The following is a 22177-nucleotide window of genomic DNA, read 5'->3' as shown; positions in this document are numbered from 1 at the left end:
GCACTTAATTTTGTATATGTGACTCATTTTTTAAGGGGATAAAACAGGGAAATTATCTCTTTGGAACCATCTGATATCTTTGAAACATTTAGTATCTTCCCAACCAAGAAAAATATTTTAGATCTTTGGAAAAGTCACTTAGTAAATATAAAAGAATGTATGTGTGCATATATATATATATATATATATATATACACATGTACATTTACATATACTCATGTATATACACATACAAATATTTATGCATATCTCTATCATCAATCAAGTTTTGCATATCTAGGAACTGAATACAAAGGTCACTGGATATTTTCAACCTACTTATTTTCATGATATAAGCATGCCTTATAATATAAGGAAGCATGGTATAGTAGAGAAAAAAACAGAGTTGGGAATAGGTATACCTGAGTTCTAGTCCCAGCTTTATCACTAAATTTTGTTCTGTGATCTTGGACAACCTTCTCTGGGCCTTGGTTTTCTCATTCCTAAAATGAGATTTGGGATGAGAGAATTTCTAAGGCTCCTTCCAGTTTGATGATTTAAAATGATGATTATTATTAATAGAATTTTTGGACTGAGGGAAGGACACTAAAGATTGATCAAAACCATTTTTCAGGTGGGGAAACAGACCCAGAGAAGAGTAGTGACCTACCACAGATCACAAAGTGAATTGGTGGTTCAGAGAGAACTAGAATTCAACTCTCCTGAATCCTATTCCCATGATCTTTCCACTATTATCAAACATTTCTTTAATTATAAAAAAATTAATTAAAATAGCATTTTGACATGAAATATTAGAACATTTTCTACTTCATTATGTGATAATTTTGGTTGAGTTATTAGTCATTATAATTTATAATTTTACTATAAGTTCCCATTAAGAATTTAATAAACTTCAACAAAATAAAAATGGTAAAGAAACAATGATACAGCAGTATAGAATTCAGCATCAGTAAGAAGAATCTTTAAATTTCGCTTGGTTACTATGATATTCCTATCTGTATTTATTGCAATCTTATTCTGATTCTTACATAACTAAAATGCTTAGATTTATATTCTTTAATGGTTGCACAATGGGAAAAACCTGTGGGGTTTTTTTTATCTTTCTTTTCCTGTCCCAAAGAACCCTTCCATATACACTCCCTGTTTCTTTGGGAACCTCTGTCTGGGTTTAATCAGAGGTTGCAAGACAAAATGTGCATTATTAAGAAATATAAATATTTTCAGAAGCAATCAAAGGGATGAAAGATTGATTCGGCATGTAGATTGGACCTAATTCGAAGCAGCTTTGTTCTAATGAGGACTACTGGGATACAAAGACAGAAGCTGCTTGTGACCACCAGTTGGAAATTCCTACCCATTACAATAACCTGTCAGAATTTCTTTTCTTAGGTATGTCAGAAAGCAGCCACTGGTGAGAATTTTAGCAAGTTATCTACCCCATTCTCTAATAGCTGGCTGATCTTGCTACCTCTTTACCCTTGGGAATTTTGAACAATTATCTTCGATAAATTATTGTTAATTCTATCTTTTATTTAGAATTTAAGTCAGTGAGTACCTGCCTTCTTACAATTCCTGAGTTGGCTTAGCATTCACTTTCTAAAGAATTTTTGGCCTGAAGGTATCTGTATTACAATTTATTTCTTGGCCTACTGAAAGGTATTGCATTATCTACCTGGTCAATCTACAAGCTTTCCTAACAGAAACATAGCAAGCTTAATAAGTATCATTAGGATATCTGTTTTAAAAACAAACAAAAGGTTGTCTCATTTAGGATGTGCTTGGAAATTTCCTGGCAAAGTTCATTGGCCATTACATAAAGACAGGTATCTTCGAAGTAAGGAACATATGATATAGGGAAGTTTTGATAAAATACTGGAGATATATATAGTTAGAGTTTTAATATAGACAGGATCAAACCCTGACTGTGGTGTTTTCTTTTTTGTCCCACTTTTTGTCCACACAGGCATGTAAGAGAGATGGCTTGATTTTTCTGAAATGGTTCACCCATCCACAGCTGGAATTCCAAAGCGAAATGAAAATGCCTTTAAAATCAACACTACACGGGAGCCTGAGAGAACAAGTTTTCCTTTGTTGTAGGGTATAGTATTATTTGCTGTAGGTTTTTGATATACATTCTAAATTAGGCCTGCAAAGGCATGCTTCATCTTTAATTCATCACTCTCAGCTGAAAGAGATTAGCAATGTCTAGCACGCACCCCTCGTATGGTGCTGACCTCATCAAGTATGGCCTGAAATTAATTAGCCTCATTCATTCCAAATGGAAAAGGATAATGGAGCAGCATTTTAGAGATGACCATCACAAATTGTATGCAGCATATTTAAAAGGCCTCTATTTTCAAACCATGTAGATTAAAATTCTTTCTAGGGCTTGCAATATGTCAGAGCTATAAAGGCACCCAGAGCAGAAACTAGTCAGTGTTTATTCCTCTCCTAAAGAATTAAAAGTTACATGTAAGTGTGCATGTGTATTTAAGTGCCTGAAAACAGGTTTCTTTAATGAAAGAACACCTGGAAAGTGCTATGCCACACTTGATCATCAAAAGACTGAAGTTTAATAATGAATTAAATGATCTAATGAAAGGTTACTTAAAATAGTATCATTTGTTCCTCAACAAAGGCAGAAACTATCAGATCAAACTTTGCTGCTATTTTTCAAGTCCTATAACATTTGTAATTGAATTAGGAAAGAGAACACTTTTTTCTAGAAAAGGAATAACATGCTTTCTACATTTTGTGCGGATAAATTGTGTGTGTTATTTTTAAGACTCTAGTTTGGCTACATCCTTTAACTTTCTATGTTCTTTTCCAACTATTACAGTACAACTATATATTTAAAACCCTATTGATAATTCTGTTATGTTATTCCACCATTTAGATCTACCATCTTTCTAAGATTAGCTGGATTTTCTCCACTGGGGATAGACCAAGAAGGACCAGGGACTCTAAATATCAAATCTGTTTTCTTTTCTGGCAAAAAAAATTTTTTTGACTGGGGTTTTCAATGTTGTTGAAAAGTTTATTTTTATAAGCAGTGGTTTTGTGACTACAAGTTGGAAGGAAAAAATACCACTTTTTCAGATTTTGAGTATTCACTTCATAAGAGCAAACACAAATTTCTTTTAGAAGCTGTTTTCCTTTAACATGATTTTGTATTAAATCTAGTATCTACAAAGGAAAAGGAAATCATCTGCCATCATAGAAAGCTTAATTTAATCATAGGAAAAACATTGACACTATAAATAATACTTTAGTCTCTTATAAATATATGAGTGATGAATTAATTTAGATCAATAATGGCTATTTGTTGATTATATTTACCTATATTTTATTTATTGTATCTAGAGTTTAAATATAACTCATATGAAAACATATTTAGATCTGCAGAAACATGAACTTTTAAAACTTCTCTAAACTCACTTGTTTAATCTTCCTTTGATTACCTTCTATGATTCCCTTAATTTATATTCATGTATCATTTGCACATATGAACTGTGAACTTACCATTTAGGGATCTATAGACCCATTTTTAGGTCTTTCAGAGCTCATATAAAATAATTTGAGGAAATTAAGTAACTACATTTTGGATCATGGATTTCTATCTGAGGAAATATATATAGAGGGAAAGTAAAAATATACATAAAGTTTGATTTAAATTAGATCAATGGAAGAAAAAACCAACCTACAGAGTTGACTTACTAGGGCAAAATTGCCCTCTTAATTATCATTTGATAACCAGCATTCACCAGTTATGTTATAAAATCATAAGTGTTTGGAAAAATTCTGGTAAGACTGCTTTTGCTTGTGCCATTTCAAAGGATATTGATGATATTTTCTGATCTTAACTCAACATACAAATTTATACAAGCATCAAAGCAATAATATTAGGAATCAAAGAAATGTATCAGTTGTAGTATATTGACTTTGTTACCAAATTGGGATACCAAATTTTATTTTAAAAATTATTTCTCTCTGAGATGAAAATAGCAGCATAACCATAAATTAAGGGATTAGAGCTGTATGAAATTTGAGCTGATTCAAACCATAAACTCAAAGCAAGACTTAGATGAACTTACCAAATTTCATTTGGTGTCCACCTGAGACTATAAATTCTCCCCTGGCACTTGAATGGAGGAAGAACAGTCACCTAAAATTCAAACCAGATTTCTTTAAACCTAACCCAGGCTCCTTAACTTTAGGATGAACCATTGATTGAATTTTGAATTCATAATAAAACTTTCATCCATCATTAGCCAGCGGTGAATGAATGATGGTTTGATAGGAAATGTAGAGAAGGCAATCCCTAGACTTGCTATTCTATCTATTCTTATTTCATATTTTCAATAATAATATGGAAAAGTAGATATATAATAAACTAATTTACCGAAATGGAAAGATTTAATGTATGTTTTAAAAGGGAAATCATCTGAAGTAGACTTTGATGGTGAAATGTACAAAATAAAATGGTGTCATACACATAAAGGCAAATTGCAATATGTGGAGTGAAGTGAGGAGAATGCATTTCTGTGCAGACATTGAATCTTCTGAAACAACCTTGGGAAATAGTCACTTTGTCAGGATTCTCAGGATAACAGTCATACAGTCCCTTGAAATCCAAACTGACAACAACAGCAATAACAAACATTAACCCAGTTCTTGTCATCAAGGTGTTTCATTGAAGGATGGGATTCGGTGCATAAATCACTATATTATAACATGTAACAAAAATCAAGAGAGGAAAATAAAGAAAGTTCTATGGAGGGTAAGAGGAAGAAGAGATCAAATATAGTTCCTGGATCAGGAAAGGTTTTATGAACAATAATCATGTAAACATATAATAATGATAAGAGCTAGCATTTATGTAGCACTTTTTTATAGCCATTTTAGAGATGTGGAACCTGGGGCAAACAAAGATTAAATGACTTGCCAGGGTCACACAACTAGAAATTATCTAGTCATATTTGAATTCAGGTTTTCCTCACACCATAATATCCAGTTCTCTATCTACTACACTACCAGCTAATTCTAATGGGACAAAATTATCATCTGTGTCTTATAGGTTCAGAATTTAGGGCATAGTTAAGAACAAGTAACATAGTTTAGTGGTTAGAGCATTAGACTTTGAGTCAGGATTAAGTGGTGTTATATTTTGCCTCTGACATATTAACTAGGTAACTATAGGACATTCATTTGACTTCTCTGTGCTTCAGTTTCCTCATCTGTAATTAGTAATATTAATGTCTGTCATATCTACTTCATGAGACTGGTGTCAGTATCAAGTCAGATAATGTAATAGTTATTTGTAAACTCTAAAATTACTTACATGGAAACATTTTATAAATACATGTATGTTAGTTATTATTACATAATTTGCCAGTACCATCATCTGAACTGAGTTTTGAAATCTAGGATGTTAATTCACTCTTTCCAGGTAATGGAGAGAATGTGAGCCATGATGTATATATGAGACAGCATAGGGCACATTAAGAGTATCTATGTAGTGGATGATTGGATGATAGGCTAAAACTACAGGTTGGAATCATATTGTGGAAGGCTGTCAGACTGAGCTTAGTAACAGGAAGCTGTAAAAAGTTTTTGAGTGGGGGGGGCAAAGAAGGAAATAAGCATTTATATAGTGTCTGTTATTTGCCAGGCACTCTGCTAAGCACTCTGTAAGTAACTCATTTCATTCTCGCAATAAACTTAGAAAGTGGATGCTGTTACTGACCAGTTAAGGAAACTAAGGCAAACAGAGATTGAGTGACTTGCCTAGATCACACAGATAGTGTCTCAAGTTGGATTTGAACTCAGGTCTTATTAATTCCAGGTCTAGTGCTCTATCTACTGTGCCACCAAGTTGCTTTAATGATGTTATGAGAGTTTACAACTCTCATATGTCTAATGGAAAGAAAGGGATAAGATGTAAGATACAAGGTAATGGGAAGAAAACTTTAGAAAGTAAGTGAGGTCTGTTAGGCTCTGACATAATCTTCTAAGAGTCATTATAGGTATGCTTCATTGCAATAGTAAAAATCAAAGAAATTACAAGAACAAACATTAACTTGACTTACTTTCCTTTTACATCTTCCACTGGTTTACTCTTTGAAGGCAGAAACCAGCATCTGTCAATCTAAATATCACCTAATTTAATTAATATACTCTACTGTTTAATAAATATTAGTTGAATTGAACTGAACAGAGAAAGTTTCTTGAAGGGAATAGGTAATTTTTTTTGGGTGTCCATGATGAGATTTTATTTGAAAATCCATATTTAAAAAATGAAATGCCTTTATGCCAGAAAGATATAGGCCAACTGAATGGAATTCAAAGAACCACAAATATGACAAAAAGCATTTTGGAGATTGACTTTTGAATGAAGATTAAAAGAACAATATATATGCAGAGCTTGACTAAGCAATAATTAATGGAGAACTTGATAACATTCTACAAATATTTAAAGAAGGGAGGAAGGAATAAAGGATAGCACTAGATATAATCAGACAATTTGAAGAAATATAAGGGAAAGAAAGTGAACTCTATTAGGCCGTGAATTCATTTTCAAAGTTCCATAATGAAAGTCCCATTTTCCTTAGCTATTAAATACTAAATAAGAAGAAGTCACAAGGAAAAAAAAACCAAATGACCTGTCCTAAATTAATTCAGAGAAAGAACATACATTGATAAAGTCCTGCAACACTTCCCACAATGAAACTTTCCTCAAAGACTGATAGCATAGTATACCTGTACCCCACAAACATGAACATGCACAGGCACACACACATACATACACAAACTTGGCCTAAACTGGATTTATTTTTACTCAAAACAGATTAAAGTGAATTTATCTGGTTGTAATCTAATGTTACCCAAAATTACATACTGGAATTAGACATAGCAACATTCACTAGGATCTGGCAGGCATCCTATGATAGCTGCTCAGTATGTTCACTTCTTACAGCAACTGTGCATGTGAAGCAAATATATAGCAGTCAGAAAAAAATGTCAACAGAAATGATAGATGGATTGATGAATATTCTAAAACTTCAAGGGACTTTTAAAGAATACCCTAGACACCATGTATTTACAGATCCCAAAATGAAATCACCAGGTAGTTTCCTTCAGTATTAGTGTTGATGAAAAGATTAAATTATACTCCACAGGTTAGACCTTGCCAAAAAAAGTTTTAAGTTCTGTAAAAAAAGAATGGCAGAGAATGCGATCTGAAAGTGACAAACAACATTTGGGACCAATTATCCATATGAGGTGTGTTCGGAGGAGGGGGAAAGGGTGAGAGAAGAAGCAATATTATGTTTATGCTTTATAGACACAAGAGCATAAGATCAGACATTTTGCAAGTTTTAGCCCAACATTATATATCCCTTTATATTTGCATCTGAATTCATGTTTATAATATTAAAATATTATTTATTAAATTATAATAGATGCTATAGCATAATTTAGAAATAGAAATTTATTAAATTATTATAATTATATAGTTTAAAATATTATGTACTATTATATTAAATATACATCTATATATTTTCCTAAAAGGAGGAAGAACACTACCATGATTTATACTGAAAATATAGGATCTAAGAGAAAATGATTTGTTTTTCTATATCACCAAAGTCAAAACACCTTAGCACACTCCATGAACATAGAAAAATCATAACTTTTATGACTTGGGCAAAGGACTTTTGCTTTATAGCTGATAAACTATGTATGATATGCCAAGATTTGGGTTTCTAACTGTGGAGCCTAAGGAAAAAAGAATTTAGAAAATGAAAGGAGTCATTTCCATCTTCTTGTGTGATTAACTAAAATACTTCCATTTAAGTCCATTTTATCATGATATTATGAATTAACTAATAACTAATGGTTGACATGCAAGGTGTTAACCATTAATGTTGCTGCTGGGAATAGTTGTTGATTATGATTAATATTGCTATTGTGGACAAGAAACATCTTGTAGGAAGTTTGTTTTCATCTCAAAGGCTGATAGGGGATTTAGTTGGTTTGAAATTGAGAGTAAGATCCCCTTCTCCCCCAAATTTTTTGAAATTATTCATCTTTTAACACATTTTTGATAATGAAGTTTTGAATTTAGGAGAAATGTCATATGTTTATCTTATGATTTGACTTGCATTAATTAAAAAGACTCTTTGATATTTAATGAAATATTAAAATATATGTGAAAGACAAAAGATACTATTTTTTTAAAAATCAATAGTTATTATCCATATATATTCACATAGTGATGATGATGAAGATAATGGTACTAGTTATAATTCTTTTTGTTTTTTAGGGTTTTTTTTTTGCAAGGCAATGGGGTTGAGTGGATTGCCCAAGGCCACACAGCTAGATAATTATTAAGTGTCTGAGACCGGATTTGAACCAAGGTACTCCTGACTCCAGGGCCGGTGCTCTATCCACTGCGCCACCTAGCCACCCCTGACTAGTTATAATTCTGGTAGCACTTTAAGGTTGTGAAATTCTTTATATGTATAATCAAATTCAAACCTTTTAACAAGCAATATCTTAAAGCAAATACTACGATTCCTCTTTTACAGATGAAAAAACTGAAGTGAAGTGGCTTTCTGAAGATCACACAACTAGGAAATATTGGAGTTTGGATTGAAACCCAAGTCTTTTCTTACTCCAGATCCAACCCTACTATATCCTGCTCACAAATTTAACCACTTCAAGACCTCTTTGAAATAATCTGATTTGAACCAAATGTAAGTAAGAGGAGAAAAGACTTTTTTCTTGGGGAGGGAATCTAATAGGTACCCTTTAAATTGAATGATTGAAAACAATATTGAAGTATAGCATCAAATTAAAATAAAAAATGTTCAGATCCATAACCATGTATAAAGTATCTTTGGTATGTAGGGAAGACCTGTTCTAGGGGTGTATGTGTGTGTGTGTGGAGTGGGGGAGTGCAGTGTAATACAACATTTAGATAAGATATGGTTATTATCTTTAGACTGATTGTAGTCTAGTGTGAAAAGAAGAAACCAATACAGGCAATTATGATTTTAAAAATCACAATAATAACATAGTACTACATGAATTTGAAGTCACATTCATTATCAATGGGTGATAATGAATTACTTGATCTATGGACTTGCTGAATCTTAGACTCCCAGAATCTTAGATCTAGAAGAAAACTTAAAAGCCATCTCGTGTAACTTAATGCATCCTATTGATGCCAAACAACTCTAGACCTTTTAAAACTTTTTTGATAATAATTAAAAGATAGAAAAATAAATCAATAAAACAGGTTAGGACTTTCCTTGATCCTGATAATTCGCTAGCATATGCTAAATAAACTCAATATTATATATTGATGATCCTATTTTCTCCCAAATCTTCTTATTTCATAAAAAAATAATTTCCTTGTATGAAAACAGAATTCACTAGTGCACTAAAAACTAAATATCATGGTAACTATAGAAAGAGGATGATTTTATAGAATAAGGATGGGACCATCCTAATATGTAGCAGGTTTCATTGTTATCAAGTATTTCCTCATACTGAACCCAATAACTTTCAACACTGGTCCTAGTTCTTTCTTCAGAAACAATATGGAATAAATTGAACCCTTCTAAGGAGACAGCCTTTCAAAAAATTAAAGGTAGTTTTCATATCTCGACTCTTTGATATCACTGTGTTAGTTTTTGGCCTCATTCTATATTTTTAAGGCTTTTTTGAGTTTTTAGCCTGTCATCTAACTTTGTACAAAATTGATACTCATGCCTTTTTGTCTTCATTTGAAATCTGATAAAACATGTCAGAGGATTTGATTCTTTTATAATTTTCAAGAGCAACAGGATCAAATAATATAGACATTATACTACACAGAAATAAGGTTTGGCATAATAACCTAACCTCTGCCCCTATAGAAGTTAGGTTAGATTTTCCTTAAAAGGAATCAAAACTATCCTTGAGGCTTGATTGGTTCAGGGGCTAACGTTCAGGCTATTGACATCACTTCCTTGTTGCCTGATTATAAAAGAGCCAGGAGGAGCTACAGACATTCTCTGATGCTTGGCTGGTGGAAAACAATGGGCAACTCAGGCAAGGGAGTTTCACTCAGTTGAATCAACCTGACATGTCTTCAATGCCTATCTTTGTTGAATATCCTTTGCCTACCACGGCTAAGTAAATTTCCTTTTGTTAACTGTTGAATGACCTACAAGTGTCTCATTTTGTTCCAGTATTGTACATAAACGACCAGGGGACTAGCATAAGTGAGACCCAGCCCAGAACAGTATGAAATCTATTTGATTTGATTCACAGAGCATTATTATGATTGAAATGATATATTTATGATAGTTATGGATAGCTAATTTTATATTATTATAGTGGGTAGAGTGTTGGACTTGAAATCAGAGAGGTCTTGGGTTCAAATCCTACCTCAACCATTTATCAATTATATAATTATGTATAACTCATTTAACCTTTATTGAGACTCATTTTCATCATGTGTAAAATGAAGATAATACTAGTTGTATTTGTGTCACATGGTTGTTATAATAGTCAAATGGAGAAGTGCTTTATAAGCTTTCTAGTGCTATTAAATATTTGAAGTACTATATCAATGCCATTTGCATGGTGGTTACTTTAGGAATTCCCTCTTTCATGGACAAAATTTAAACCATTTTTAATTTATTTTTTTAAATGTGTAATTAGCAGGTCAACATGGGAGTCCTTGGAAACTCAACACTAACAATCACCTAAACCCATAAAATTCAGCTTAGTTTTTCATTTTGCCTCAACCTGAGAGATGATGCTTTTGTTAATTGGACCAAACCAGTCTCTAAGCTGTAAATGGCCAGAGTCAAACAGAGAAGACTAGAGACAGGAGAGTCAGGAATCAAACAGAAGTTTAATTTCAAAGTGAAAGAAATGACTGGAAAGTAAGAAGTCACATTAGACACATGTTCCAGGGACTTTTGCCTAGTGGGGGGGACCTGATTTGATGTGACTACACACATACACACACACACACACACACATACAGAGGTTACACAGTGAATTGTAGCCCAGACAAAAGGATAACAGCAACAATATAACAAGTGTGAGGCATAGCAGGGCTTCATGACCAGACCTTGTCTGAACTTGTCCAGTGCTTGTCCAAGCTCAGAGAACACCTGGTGCTGGTCAAAGCAATAGAATAATTATATGAAACCATTCTGGGATTTTGCTATGGCTGAGATCACCCAGAAAGTCAGTGCAGAGGGTTGTTGTTATGCCAAGCCCAGGGCACTGTTTGCTTGCTAGGCTTTAGCTCTGGAAAAGTGTCTCCTAATAGCATCTCAATACTTTCTATGGAATAGGTTGATTGAAAACAGGATGCATTTTCAGATTCAGAACTTGGTAATGTCATTTCATTCACTGTTCAAAGTACTCTGAATTCTCACACTATGGAGAACACAAAAATTCAAATATTAGATACAAAGATAAATTTAAATTGCTTTTTGATGATCTACCATTTAGAATGATGGTTTATCTTAATTAATTTCTATTACATTGTTGATCGAGAGTTGACAATGCAGGCCTAGTTTGGAATTTAAACTAATATAAAGCTCTTTTGACTGCAGGTGAGAATAGAAGGAAAAAATACTGATTAAGATGAAAATAGGAATCTATATACAGATATACTCATTCGAATTTAATTCTACATCACATTTTCCCAATTTTATTGATCATCTTACTTTTTCCCTATTAACTAATTTTGGCTTTTTTTTAAGTCTTGGAAATTATTTGAAGTGTCCCTTTCTGCCCCCATCTAATATACAAAATCTTGAAGAAATAACTTCGCCAATATCTATATATTTTTTCTCTGTATATTTTTAATAGAATACTTTGAAGGAAATGCCTGCTGCTAGACATGGGAGCAACCATTTCATGAGAGAAGGGTAAGTGGTAATATAAGATTATGTGTGTGTGTGTGTGTGTGTGTGTGTGTGTGTGTGTATAAAAGGCTAATACTTGCACAGCAATAGACCTGAATAAGGGGGCGTAGTTAGTCATTTGAAATACGTACACAGACTGCCCTATCCATTACCTGTCTCCCATATTATACCCATAATCTCCCAAGGCAGATATGTTATTACACTCAGCGGGCCAAGTTCAGCCCCTGCTTATATACACACAACTCCCACTGACTTTGTGCCACTGAGGCACTTCAATGGGAGTTGTCTGAACATAAATTTAGTACACTATAGTCACAACCACAGCAGGTGTAGTTAAACAGAGAGACCTGACTGTATGTTAAAAGGTTCAGGAAGAACAAAAAAAGCTGCCAGTTTCCACAAGAAATCTTATCCCTGGAGCATTCAGGATTGTACACTGATACACACATCATTTCTCAATCTTTACCCACAACCAGCTGCAACTGTTCTATGATTTAGGAATATCTTAGATAAGGGTCTGTAAGCATAAAGCAATAATATGTATTTAAAAATATTTGTGTCAGAAATTCCCCTTAAATTACTCTTAGTACTTTAAAAAAATCATGATAAATCTTGTGATAGGGAGAGTTGAAACTAGTGGATATTTTAATAAACTTTTTAAAAAGAAAAAATGAGTGAAGTTCTTACAAGCTAAACATTTAAGCAACAAATGGAGATTCCAGAGTTTTAAGATGTTAATAATATTACATAGTAATTATATATATATATAATAATTATACAACTGAGTAGTTGGATATATATTTACCAATTTACATATTTGAATGATTATTATATTGAATTAAAAAAAGTTTTATGGGGAATCTTGAAAGTGAGATACCCAAAATTATTTGTAAATTACCTCTTGAAATTCTTATCCAGGTATTTTCATAAATCATCTATAGATCTTCATAATTAAATACTTTCTTCTCTTATGCTCATTTTTTAAATGGAGCAGTAGTATTAACATTCTACTTGGGCTATGTATCAGTTGTCTCTCACTTTTGCAAACTCTGGTCTACTTCCTTTTCCCAATAAATTTCCCAACCACTTTTAAAAGTCTGTGTATAAGCATAGGTCTCATTGGACTGTGGATGATCCTTTTCTCTCAAAGGCTATGACAATTGAGAATAAGCACTGTTTGGCCTTACCAAATTGGATGGTGGGAATGTATCCTACTTAATCACTCAGAATGTGCTGGAACCAGATTGAAATATTATTGGGAAATACTTAACAAAATAGAATAGAATATACATAATGTTAATATGTGATTTTCAAAGTCAATATACTACTCTCATGAATCTTTAGATATACAGTATCACTATACTCAGCTTCTGCTGGAGTTTGCCACCACTATTTAACATCACTTCTTTTAGGTTTGGTATTGTTGGTTAACTACTAAAGCCTAATTATAACCATCATTTCTCTTACTTATTGTCTTTTGGGTTATCACTGTGGTTATTTGGAAATCATTGTGTTCCTTAATTCAAACCTATAGGGCATCATCAGAAGAATAGCGGTGGTAAATAGGTTGGATTTTGTATTCTTGAAAAGTCTGGGTTTAGGAAAAGTATTGCATACTTCCTCAGATTGCATCCAACTTCATCTTTTTTAACTCATTTCCTTGTCTAGCTCTTTGTCTACCTGTTCCCTGTGTCTGGTATGTGTATGTATATGTACTGCTCTTTCAGAGCTTACTCTCCCAACTTCCATTAGCATTAGTAGGTTGAGTCATTATAGGTAGCTTAATTCTCCTGCCCCACAGTTCAAGGGTTGACTTTGAGAGATTGCAATTTCTCATTTTAAGTCATCATACATAAGTTATACATAGTGCTATGGTTATCTGCTGTAACAAAGGATGACTCACTGCCATTTTGAACAAGAAAAATTTTGTTTTTCCTTGGAGGGGGGCAGGGATCACTATAAAGTTAATTTCTGAGTAAGGAAAAGGTGGGCTAACTTTGCATGTTACTTCTCTGCTTCCAGTTCACCCCACTGTCATGTCAGTCAGTCATGTTTCTCCTCAATACTGGCTGTTTATCGGACTCAGGCTACAATAGGCTCCTGAGATCTCTCCTACTCAATAGCAATTAAGAATGTCTAAAGGCTTCTTTGAACCTTTGAAGATCACATGGTTGCAATCTTGTCCATTCAGTCTTCAGATTTACTTTTAATAAGATTAGAATATTCATTATGACAAGGAATAGAAAAGTGCCAAAGGGATTATAGGAGAGTTGTATTCTTCCTTTTACATTTGAACCCAATTCTGACTTTATTGTCAGAAATTATGTAGCTGAAGTCAACCAGAAAACTCCTGGTCACCACATAACACTAGACTTCTATCACCCATGGTTAAAAGAAATTATTCCAAAATAATGTAATGGAATAATGTAATTATTAAAATAATTGAATGGAATATTATACTAATTATTAAAATAATTGGAATGAAATAATGTAATAATTAAAATAATGTAATTATTATTTAAAAATAAGGTAATTATTTCAAAATAATGCAATATTGAGACCAGTCATGTCTTATTCTTTGTGACCCCATTTTGAGATTTTTCTTAGCAAAGAACCTGGAGTGATTTGCCATTTCCTCTTCCAGCTCATTTCACAGATAAGAAACTGAAGCAAATAGAGTGAAGCAATTTGTCCAGTGTCACATAGCTAGTAAGTATCTGAATCTGAATTTGAACTCAGGTCTTCATAACCTCAGACTTGGTACTCTATCCACTATACTTTTTAATATCCCAAATGCTTAGCACAGTGACTAACATATAGCAAGCATATATAATAAAAGCTTATTTATTGACTGACTGAATCACATTGATTGACAAACCAATGATGCATTAATTTTAGGAAGAGGGACTACATCTGTGATTTTATTGGTATAATCAATTCTCTGATAAGGAATATCCCTTTACCAATGCAAACCTGTATTTTCTCTTTAAATTAATGTTTTAAAGAGTTATTTAGAGTGCTGAGAATTGCCTAGAATTAGGCAACCATGTCATAGTCAGGAATTGAACTTAAGCTTTCTTATTTCAATAGCTATACCCATATCATTGTAGTTTACTTCAAGTCAATGGCTTACAATGTGCAGATTAGGATTTTTTTTTAGCATTTTTCTACCTCTCTCCCTCCCCACGAGCACCCGAGTCCATATCCAGCCTCATAAACCCAACAATCACTCAGCTGTGTGACATGCAAGCCACCTGATCCCCACTGCCCTGCAAAAACCAAAAAAAAGAAAGAAAAAAAGGACCCAAAATAAAATAAAATAGTAATAATAGTAGGGGTGGCTTGGTGGCAGACAGAGCATTGGCCCCTAAGCCAGGAGCACCTGGGTCCAAATCCGGCCCCAGACACCCAAAGATCACCCCGCTATGTGGCCCCAGGCAGGCCATCCAGCCCCACTTGCTCTGCACCCTCCCCCAAATAATAATAACAAAAAATGTGCTTGAGTCTTTGTTCCAACACCAACAACTCTATCATGGGTGGATCTCATTCTTTATGATAAGTCCATCACAAAAGTTATTTCCATATTTTTCCACCTTTGCCATTGCTGATTGCAACCTCCTCCTTTCTTATTTCTCCACTACCATGTACTCTATTTTCTCTCTCCTTTCACTATGACTCTGCTGTAGGGTTGCTGAGTAGAGCAGCAGATAGATCCCTGGTCCTGGGGCCAAGAAGCCCTGAGCCCCCATACCACCCCTTAGGCCCAGGATCCACCCAGCCCTGTGGTCCTGGGCAGGCCTTCCATTCCCAGCCCCTTGCAAGAAGTAAGAAAGAAAATGTGTTATATCTGGACACTCTCCCCCCCATGGTCCATCCTCTCCTCCTTTATTCACATCCCCATCCCTTCCCCCTGCTCCCCCCCTCCTTCTTGCTCCAGATGTCTATACCCCATTGAGTATATATGCTGTTTCCTCTCCTAGCCACCTTTGATGAGAGCAAAGATTCCCTCATTCCCCCTTGACTCCCCCCTTCCATATCATTGCAATAGCTCATTGTAATAAAAAAAATCTTATGTGAAATATCTTGGACTATTCCCCCTCTCCTTTTTCTTTCTCCCATTCTATTTCCCTTTTTTTCTATTGAATCCATTTTTAGACCATATTTTATCTTTGAATTCAGCTTTCTCCTGTGCTTCAACTATAAAAGCTCTCTCTGCCTGCTCTATTAACTGAGAAAATTCATATGAGTATTATCAGTGTCATTTTTCTATGCAGGAATATATGCAGTTCATCCTCATTAAGTCCCTCATATCCCACCCCCCCTCCAATCTCCATGCTTCACCTGAGTCCTGTATCTGAAGATCAAACCTTCTGTTCAGCTCTGGCCATTCCAAAAGGAACCTTTGAAATTCCCCTGGTTCATTGAAAGTCCATCTTTTTCCCTGGAAGAGGACATTCAGCCTTGCTGGGTAATTCATTCTTGGCTGCATTCTAAGCTCTCTTGCCTTCCGGTATATTGTATTCCAAGCCTTACGAGCTTCCAATGTAGCTGCTGCTAAGTCCTGTGTGATCCTGACTGCAGCTCCACGATATTTGAACTGTGTCCTTCTGGCTGCTTGTAATATTTTCTCTTTGACTTGGGAGTTCTGGAACTTGGCTATAATATTCCTAGGGGTTGGTTTTTTGGGATCTCTTTCTCTGGGGGATCAGTGGATTCTCTCCATTTCTATTTTGCCCTCTGCTTCTAGAATATCAGGGCAATTTTCCTGTAGTAATTCTTTGAAAACAATGTCAAGGCTCTTTTCCTGATCATGACTTTCAGGTATTCCAATAATTTTCAAATTATCTTTCCTAAGTCTGTTTTCCATATCAGTTGTTTTTTCAATGAGATATTTCACATTTTCTTCTAATTTTTCATTTTTTTGGTTTTAAAGTATTGATTCCTGATTTCTGGTAAATTCATCAATCTCCCTGAATTCTATTCTTTGTCTGAAGGATTTGTTCTCCTCAGAGAGTTTTCTTATTTCTTTTTCCATCTGGCCAATTTTGCTTTTTAAAGCATTCTTCTCCTCAACAACTTTTTGAACTGTTTTATCCATTTGACCTAAGCTGTTTTTTAGCATGCTATTTTCTTCAGCATTTTTTTGGATTTCCTTGACTAAGCTGCTGACTTCATTTTCATGTTTTTCCTGCATCTCTCTCCTTTCTTTTCCCAGTTTTTCTTCCAACTCCTTCATTTGCTTTTCAAAGTCTTTTTTGAGCTCTGTCATAGCCTGAGCCCAATTTCTGTTTTTCTTGGAGTCTTTAGATGTAGGAGCTTGTGCTTCCTCATCTTCAGACTGAGTATTTTGATCCTTCTTGGGCTCATTTGCAAAATATTTCTCAATAGTCTTCTTTTTGTTTCTCTGCTTGCTCATTTTCCCAGCCTGGGCCTGTTTTTTTGGGGTGCTTCCTGAGCTTTTGGGACACTCCCACAAGGGTCTCAGTGTGTGAGGCTCTGTCCTTCCTCCTGGTCTGTGAATGACCATAAGCAACCCCCTCTGCCATGGGGCTGAGGTCGGGGGGCCCTGCTGTTCTATGGGGGGCCTAGACTGTGATCAGGATCCGAATGTGGTCAGAGCCCCAGAGTCCTGTTCCAGGGGCAGAGGACAGAGCTCTGCAGTCTCTCTTCACTCCCCTCCCTCAGCTCAATGGGCTCATGCCCTGGGGGCTCCTGCTTACTGCTTGCTTCTGTTTCCTGGATCAGGGCTGGGGAAAGACCAAGCTGCTGGCTGTGTGCCCTGAGGGCTGGGCTCCACGTGTCGCTCTGGCAGAGGTCCCCTGCTGTTCCCCCACTTTGTGCCCGGTGCTCCTCGGGGTGCAACTCAGGAGACTCCCCCGCTGCTGTGAGCTGAGACTCCCAGCACCCTGGGGCTGCCTCCGGGAGGCTGAGGTTCTCCTTCCCCTCTGGCTGCCGCCTCTCCAATCCTGGGGAGCAGAGCCTTTCTGCTCTTTTCCAGGTTACCTTGAGTAGGAGAACTGCCTCACTGGGACCCTTTGTGGGTTCTGTCTCTCGAAAATTTAGTTAGAGTCCTTAGCTGATGAATTTTATCAGAGAGCTCCTAACACTTGATCCCTTCTTGTCACCATCTTGGCTCTGCCCCCTTCAATTTCTTTTTTTCTCTTATTGCTAAAGCTAACATTTCTAATACAACATTGAATAACAGTGGGTGTGCTTATTTCACCCCTGATCTTATTGGGAATTGAATATTTTTAAAACTCAATGTTATATTTTAAAATATTACATCACTTTAAAAGGTTTTTGCTGCATTTCTTTAAAAAAGATAGTATTGGTTTGAGTTTTTAAAATATTGCTTTCTTGAGAATAGTGCAAAAGGTTAATATGTAGAAAATATGAACAATTCAATTAAATATGGATTTCCCTTCATAGAATTATTAGAAATTTCAAGTTGTTACTATCTTTTTGGTAAATATAATTTACTGAATTCAATGAAAGTTGATATTTAAACTAATGTCTAAATAAGAAGGTGCCTGTTAAAAGTAATTGATTTAGAAATTTCAGAACTATGTCTTTGATTTGGTCTTTTGAGAGAGAGAAATTGTATTAATTTCCTAATTTCTTGTGCATTACAAATTATTTCAAACAGGAAGAAAATGTGATTTGTTCAAATAGAATAAGAAATTGTAAACCATAATAACAAAAAAATAAAAACCAAATGCATATATGCAAAATTTATCACCAATTGTTAAAATTAAATTTTATTTTTTAAATGAACAAAAATAGATTTTCACCTTTGAAAAAATAAAGGGAAGAAAAACCTTGTAATAAAATTGTATAGTCAATCAAAATAAATTCCTGCATTGCCCAGTCTATTTCTATCTCTATCTCTATCTCGATATAGATAGAGATGATAGAGATCGAGATCGATATCGAGATAGATATAGATATAAGCCAATTTCTGTACTACTTACTAATTTGGCCTGAAAAAAGAAGAACAAAAACTTAATAATGGAAATATATTCCCCATTTTGTCAATGAGGAGAGCCACATTGCACCCACTTTCTATTTATGTGTTTCCTCTTAAAGTTCTCTAACCCAAACATCAGCCTATAACCAGTTGACTTGCACATTTAGTATTCATAAAAGTATTCCAATAAAAATGATCAAAAGAGAAAGATGTCAAGGAAAAACTAAAATATGGACTTTTAATCAGATGGAAGCAGCATGTATAATTTGATCGCTACCTATTACAACTCAGTGCAGGAATAAGATTAAAATGTAATTGGGAAAAGTACAAAAGAACATAGATAATATTAATATGTGGTTTTCTAAGTCAAAATGCTGCTTATAAAATATTTTTTAAATGGATTAGTGTTTCTATTTGAGTTTAGGTGTAGGTCATAGAGGACCAGTTTTGAAGTCAAGATATGGATTCAATACATACTGCTGACACAAACTACCTATGGGATCTTTGGAAAATTCACAATTGCCCAGTGTCCTAGGCAACTCACTAGGAATTAAAGTTACAGGGAAATTCACAGATCAGTGAAATTTCTTACGCCCACGAAATCATTAATGGAGACAAACCCTGCCCCCCAACAAAGAAATCAAGTTGTAGTTTTCAAATATCAAAGGAAAGAAAAAGAAGAAGGAGGAGGAGGAGGAGGAGGAGGAGGAGGAGGAGGAGGAGGAGGAGGAGAGACAGAGAGAGAGAGAGAGAGAGAGAGAGAGAGAGAGAGAGAGAGAGAGAGAGAGAGAGAGACAGAGAGAGAGAGAGAAAAGCTCTTTACAGAGGGAAAGTTGAAGTAGAGAAAAGATCCAAATCATTAGAAGAGGTTGTATTCCTTGTCATGGAATGGATAGTAAAGGAAAGTCAACTAAAATTGATAACACGAGATCAACAATGAGAAGTCAAGAAGGTGATCTGTTGGAACAAAGTCTGAGTCAGTTCAAGATTTTAGTGAAGAACCTCAAAAAAGATGAACAGAATCAGAGTCAGGAAAGTCTTTTAGGTGTAGGGAAGGATTTCATAGATATTTGGATAGATTTGAACAAAACTTATAGGGTGATAATCCTTATATTGTGTTATGGGTGGTTTTCCACTGTACTCATTTTTACCTATTTCTGTATATCATTTCCACTGTTTCTTGAGATATAGACATTTAGTCTTACTGACAAGTATCTCTTCATATTTTGTATCTATTTTTGGTTTTTTTTTTAGGTTTTTGCAAGGAAAATGGGGTCAAGTGGCTTGCCCAAGACCACACAGCTAGGTAATTATTAAGTGTCTGAGACCGGATTTGAACCCAGGTACTCCTGACTCCAAGGCCGGTGCTTTATCAACTGTGCCACCTAGCTGCCCCCATATTTTGTATCTTTTAAGGGAATATTTAAAATGAATAACTATTTTGAGAGAAAACTCATGGTTAAAATTTTTCATTTGTAATAAGAAAATGCATGGACAAATGTAATATGATATACCCCCAAATCAATTTGTCAATTACATATGTGTCTCACTGGAAGGGTACTCCCATAGTAAGTACTTTCTAAGTAAATTAAGGCTTTATTTTGAACTGTTATTAATTTATTGAGTGATATACATAAGATTAAAATAAATCTCCAAGTTAATATTTATTTTCTTATAAAGGTTGGGTTTTTACAAAATATAAACATAATATCTGTTTTCTTATGTTTTTTTAAAGGCAGTAAAATCTTTTTTGTGATTTTTAACAGTATTCTAAAAGCATTTTCTCACTTGAAAATTATAATTTCATTTGAAAGTTTTGAGTTTATGCCAGTGAGATGTAAAAATAACAGGAAATATTTTTATATGCCTTATGTAAGGATTGATGGTAGTGACTGGATTAGTTGGAGAAGAATGTAAGATAACATAGGCAATCTTCATCAAATCATTGAAAATCCTTTGGCAATCCTGTTTTTTTTTTTTTGTGGGGCAATGGGATTAAGACTTGTCCAAGGTCACACAACTAGTAAGTATTAAGAGTCTGAGGCTGGATTTGGATTCAAGTCTCCTGACTCTAGGGTCAGTGATCCATCCAATGTACCATCTAGCTGCCCCACTAATCCATTTTTATGAAGCATAACAGAAACTGGGAATAATGGCTTATACCTACATCATCATGGTGGGTTAGAACTTGAGTGTACTATATACTATAGTTGACTAAACTTATTGGATGTCCATATTAGGTCTGGCACCAGTATAATGAACCAAGGGAAATCCCAGACAGAGAGACATACCATGTTACTAAAGAAGGAGGGTGCCATCAGAAATAAAGCAGGTCATAGCTTTAATGCTGATAACAAGTAGAATTTGGCCACGGGTAGATGCTGTACTTTCAGTTTGACTGGTTAAGAGACCCAGGAGGAAAGAAAAAAACAAGTAAGGGGAGGGAGGGAGAGGGGAGGGAGGGAGGGAGGGAGGGAGGAGAGGAGAGAGAGAGAGAGAGAGAGAGAGAGAGAGAGAGAGAGAGAGAGAGAGAGAGAGAGAGAGAGAGAGAGAGAGGAAGAAGAAGAAGAAGAAGAAGAAGGAGGAGGAGGAGGAGGAGGAGGAGGAGGAGGAGGAGGAGGAGGAGGAGGAGGAGGAGGGAAGGAAGAAAGGAAAGATGAAAATGAAAGGATCATAGTAGAAGTCAAGGTTATAGAACCAGAAGATTCTAAAGACTAAAATACCATAATAAAATGTTGGTAATAATAATGATAGCTTACATTTATGTAGCATTTTAAGGTTTACAAGGTATTTTATAGATGTTATTGCATTCTACAATTGGTCATGTTGAATACATGGAAAGATAAAAGACTCCTTTGAACAAGTGATTTGTTCTAGTAGTGACTACTACTAGGGTAGTATTTCCCAAATCATATTGAAAAGTGTTAATTATTTGTTTCCTGTCATATTGCTTAAAACTATATAAGAATATTATATATGTGCATAATTTTTTCTGTAAACAGCATTAACCTTTAAAAGCTTGAATCATTTTTGTTATTTTTTAAAACCACTGAACACAAATCTATATTAAAATTATATTTAAAAATAAATATCATAAATATATCTCCTAATGTATTTCTAATTGAGACAATTAGTTTTCAAACACAATGCTGGCTGAAGGTAAACTCTATCAAGTTCTTTTAAGAATAAAAAACTTGGGGCAGCTAGATGGCACAACGAATAGAGCACTGGCCCTGGAGTCAAGAGGACCTGAGTTCAAATGAGACCTTGG

The 22177-nt window shown here is 34.7% G+C and overlaps 1 long non-coding RNA gene across 33 annotated transcripts in view; it reads left to right on the top strand.

Moving 5' to 3' along the window:
• Positions 1 to 22177, top strand: part of LOC141521529 (uncharacterized) — a 179679-nt gene that overhangs the window by 13178 nt on the left and 144324 nt on the right. For 26 of the 33 annotated variants that reach the window (XR_012477991.1, XR_012477980.1, XR_012477985.1 and 23 more), the window contains exons 2-5: positions 1964 to 2098; positions 8589 to 8756; positions 11884 to 11942; positions 14584 to 14648. This is a non-coding gene — a long non-coding RNA (uncharacterized LOC141521529). The other 7 variants (XR_012477969.1, XR_012477974.1, XR_012477965.1 and 4 more) reach the window with 6 other exon arrangements.

The sequence above is a fragment of the Macrotis lagotis genome, chromosome 4 (assembly GCF_037893015.1).
Source record: "Macrotis lagotis isolate mMagLag1 chromosome 4, bilby.v1.9.chrom.fasta, whole genome shotgun sequence".
Taxonomy (NCBI): domain Eukaryota; kingdom Metazoa; phylum Chordata; class Mammalia; order Peramelemorphia; family Peramelidae; genus Macrotis; species Macrotis lagotis.
The sequence above is the reverse complement of the archived record's forward strand: the minus strand, read 5'-3'. Positions and strand labels throughout refer to the sequence as shown.